Raw genomic sequence first — 5,233 nt, forward strand, 5'->3', positions numbered from 1 at the left:
TGGCCCTTTTGCCATGTTCCCCACTGGATGCCTGCAACAACTGTAGAGTCTGTAAATGTACCCCACAAAGGGAATACCATGCCTTATACACATGCCCTGTATGGACAGACACCAGTAACTCCAATGAATACTCATATCATACTGTCAATGTAGGTGCAATCATGACCTCAGTTACATAGCCAGGTCTCGCCAAATGAGGTCAGGAATGCTACATCAGAAGATAGCAATCTGTCCACACAACATGCCCCAGAGACCTCAAGCATATGTCCACACTTCAAAGAACATACATGTGGACATGTGCACAACCTAGACACTGTCCATGTTATGAAATATAAATCACATACATGGGAAGCAGTGCACATCACTGGCCAACCGCAATAGGAATCTGGATGAGTGGATTGGGAATACAATACCCACCCCTGGGGACCGCTCCAGTTACTAAACACCTGAGGCACACTGGGGACTATTTTCATGTGGCCTGATGCCAGGATATTCCCTTGGGCTAGTCTTGTAGAGTCTTTAGGCCCATTCAACTACTACACACCTATGAAGCAATGAACTTATGGATCTCAGTACTGGCAAATGTGTGTGTGTGTGTGTGTGTGTGTGTGCGTGTGTGTGTGTGTGTGTGTGTGTGTGCGCGTGTGTGTGTGTGTGTGTGTGTGTGTGTGTGTGTGTGTGAATAGTAATCCCAGTAGGTTTGGTTGATGAATATCCCCTGTGGTTGTGGTTATTAGCAAATGGAGGTGTGTCCAAACCAAAGCATGTACCATTCTCCTTTCTACAACAGATGTTGTAAATCACCATATACCTATGTACAACCCTCAGCCCTATAATCTGTGAGGCACATGCAGTCACTGTGTTACAGACCGGGGATTACTGTGCACATACTGTACCCTGCCTATGATATGGTGGATGTGTCACCACACTTCCATACCCCGTTGCCTTACTTCAGGGCCACATCCTGGTGACACATAGACGCCTAGAACAGAAATGGGATACAGCATGTAAGAACACATTCACTCAGCACTTCACTTGTGGGGGACAGAGGGGTAAAGCTTGCACTGAATGTGTTCCCAAGACTGTGGTCAATATCTGATGTCTCAGGATAGGTATTAGCGTTGTGCAGTAACTCACAGCACTTGTGTTTAATGCTGTGGAGGTTGTTGATGTAACTATCAAAGGCTGCTGTGACTGTTGTCAGTGTCTGCAGCATCTCTGCTGCGATAAATGCCTGTCGAGGATTCCATGAGGGATCCAAAGTTGTGTTTGAGGCTAATAAGGGAGTTCAACAGTCATGGGACACCACCTTTCCCTGCAACAGTGTCCTCCTTCTGATGTACACTTTAGTAATGGCAGGGGACCATCACATTGTCTCCCAGTGTTTGGAGGACAGTAATGGCAGGGGAATATCACATTGTCTCCCAGTGTTTGGAGGACAGTGTCTGGGTTCTGTTGGCTCTGGCTAGTACCATGCATTCATGTACCTGTTTGTACAGCACCTATGTGTATGATCCCACAGTCATGCAGCTATTTCCCATTGCCATGTGTGCAGTGAAGACATCCACCCCTGTTTTCATGGCTGCAAAGTTAGCTTTGGAGAGGTTTTACCAGGTAGTTTTCTTTGTGGGGGGGTGTGGCTGACATTGATTTCCATGTTGATTACATCCTGTGTGAATCTCAGCATGCAGGGACTGACATCTGTGGATGAGCAACAGTCCCATATTTAAGTGGTCAACACAGGTCAGGATTGTTGTATCCTCTACCAGGGGTCAGTATGAGCTGGTTAAGGGCAATAGAAATGATGAATCCCAGAAATGTTGGACCACTGTACTGGTGCTTGGCTACATTCCCCAGGTGATGGAGGGGTAGCTGAAGATTCGTACTATGCCAGTGTTGTGTTGGACCATCATAGATGGCAGAGTGTTGAGGAATGTGCATTGACAGTCTAGGGACATAGCTGTGGACCCATAGCAGGCTATGGTCTGGATTGCACTATTACCCCAAGGCAGTTGTATTGGAAGTATCTCCAATGCATTATGATGGGATACTAGTCTGTAGGTGTTCCTGTCCAATAATGAATATGGAGACAACACCACCTGTGGAGGTGTGGTGTGGTGTGGTCCATGTTTGAGGGCTGACAGCTGTGGAATGAGTCATAGCCTGGTACTTCAGGTCTGCTGTCTGCTGTTGTAAATCACCTCTCCGTTAAAGCAGACATGTGTCCTCCACTCCAACGACAGCTATGAGTGACTGCATCCTGACAGTTAGATTTCCACTGTTGAGCAGCATGACCCTCAGATTGCATACATGTGTAGCTGTTATGGTGGTAATAACATTAGTAAGACTGCCTAATAAGGCACCATAGGGGTGGCAAGACACGTAGCCGGTACCTGGCAACCCAGCGGTGACAGATGTAGGACATCCATGGCAAGTCATTGGGTTCTGTCAATCATGTCATCCCAAGCAGAGAGGTACTGGATCCCCTGTTTCCTGTCATGTAGTCCAGGGAGGCATGTCTCAAGTCATTCGCACCCACATGGATACGAAGTGATACTTGTAGGTGTTGACTGACATGACTAGCTGTGTCATGTGTTAGATGCTGGCATGTGATAGGTATTTGGCTGCTACCTGCTCCATATTCAACTTAGTGAGTGGGATGTGTGTGCCTCATTATTGAGTTACCCATGATCACTGTATTGTGCAAGGTGGTTAGCCTTAGGAGCTTAGGTTGGGGGCACACTGTGTAGGTTAAATATGTGTCCCTTGGCATGTGCCATGTCAGGATGCCTGAGTGGGTGTGTGCCTTGCTGGCATGTGCTGTTTGGGTAAATGTCCATTGAATGTCTCTGGGAAGGTGGGTATGTGGTTTTTCACTGTATGTCATGGCTGTCAAATGGGTGTCATGGTGAGCTACATGTTCCACATGGTGTGGTACAGGTGTTGATGTTATCCTCTTGACCTGCTAGTCCAGTCTTTGCTGGAGAGTGCATATGTCCACATTAGGTGATATATGGGTAACCCTAACTGGTCTGAGTGTTTGGAGTCTAGAGGGGAGGGTTGTCTTTGTACATGAGACAGTTACAACAGTGCCCCAGAATGGACAAGTGCACCAGGTTAATGAATGAAAGCACAGATAACCGCCCTTCAAACATGCCAGGATGGGTGGACATAACTAGTAAGTACTGGGACTACATCTGTGATGAATGAGTACTGTTAATGGCTCTCAGGTGTGCCACACTTCTTGATACAATAACCTGGTGAAGTGCCAAGCCATAATGCTAGTTGAAGTGCAAGACAGAAAGAACTAGCATGATGTACGGGTGGAACAGAAGGCAGACTGTCTGCCACCTGTAATACTTTACCACAGCTGTGCAGTTATCAGCCGCTTTGGCCATGTGACAATTCAGTAAGCTCTGTAGCACATGCAATAACTGCGTAACACTATAGTAGACATACCTAGATAGGCAAGAGTTCTAACCCCAATACTGGCATGAGTGTTTGTGTGTGCATGTATGTGTGTGTGAATCATGTACTGTCTGGCTCATACCATTTTGACCTATGTACTGCCATTTACACTTCCCTTCACTCAAATGTAGTAGACCTGTTGATGTCACCCACCTTAGAAGTACCTTTGAAAGCGGTGGAAATGTATAATCTCTGTGGTGCATCTGATAACTGCGTAGCACTATAGTAGAAATACCTCGATAAGTAGGAGTTATAATCCCAATACTAGCAAGTGTGTGTGAATCATGTACTAACTGGTTCATACCATTTTTGACCTGTGTACTACCCTTTACACTTCCCTTCACTTCAATTTAGTAGACCTGTTGATGTCATCTACCTTAGAAGTACCTTTGGAAGAGATAGTGATGTATAAGCTCTGTGGCATGTCTGATAACTGCATAGCATTATAATAGGAATTCCTAGATAGGCAGGAGTTCTAATCCTAAGACCAGCAACTGTTTGTGTGTGAGGATCATACCTTGTCTGGTTTATACCATTTTGTTCTCTATACCATACACGGCTGGTGACCACGTCCCACTGCCTTTACATTATATAGTGTGGTAACAGCATCTGCCTCACATGCAGCAGGTTAAACCATTGTACAGTCCTCTGTACAGATGTGTCTGGAATATCCATATGTTTGAAACCCATACGTGGTTGGAAGTGGCCTGTGTGCCTTAACAATACCCATGTATGTGATATTATAGCCAAATAGGCCACAGTGAGTATACTGACAAATATGGCAGCATGAGGTATCTTACCTGACTGAAGCATCATGCAGATAGGATGTCTGCCACCCTCACAGGTAGCCAGCCTTATAGGTGCAATACATGAGTCCAGATGCTTGGTTTTACAAGTGAACTATACCTGTTATGTGTCACATTAAAGGCTGGAAGAGGTGTGGACTGTCATATTGTGGTCCTAACTAGTATGTAACAGGAACATCTTGCATCTTAAGTGGGGTGGGGACACAATTTATATCCACTGTATACCAGTAATCTGTCATGCATGACTCTACCTTAGGCTGTTTGCCCAGCACAATTTGCTGGCCTCTGTCCAGACATCTTGGCACTGACAAGTTGTGAGGTATGCTACAGGAATGTTGAATTCACATCAGATAGGCCCCAGTAGTGACCACTGTGATGCAATGCAGTTAACCCCAGCACAAGTCAACATGCACAACAAGCAATATAGCTAATACATAAAGCAATATAGCTATTACTGATGGTTGTGTGCATGGTACATTGCATGCACTTCACATGCCTGGGGTATTGCCAGGCAACAACAGAACAATGTCATACTCACCAGCTTCAGGCTGCTGTCCCATATGTAGACCAGAGAGTCCTGGGTAGTTGTGAGAGGGAATTATTGTCAGCAGACGCACACGTGGTCTTAGTACAAGATTGACGCAACATGTCTGCACATCTACAGTGCTAACCACAATAATATACAATGTCCTCTCCTCACCATAGATGTGCACCTCTGTGCATTAGAAAACCCCATCCACAACTGCAATCAGACCTGACACATGCATGTAGATACAATATAGATACATGTATGTCTGATACATTAGTATACTAATCCCCACTGGGCCCTTACCTGCACACTCCTCAACCAGTGTGTGTGTGCAACCCACCTCCACAATGCTTCCCTCAGCGTCATGGCTTGTGCATTCGGCAAGTGGCCCAAGTGTGATGAGGAGCTCCTTGGTGGGTGATGGTGAGGG

This window comes from Protopterus annectens, chromosome 2.part1, assembly GCF_019279795.1.
Source record: "Protopterus annectens isolate FY-2018-M chromosome 2.part1, PAN1.0, whole genome shotgun sequence".
Lineage (NCBI taxonomy): Eukaryota > Metazoa > Chordata > Ceratodontiformes > Protopteridae > Protopterus > Protopterus annectens.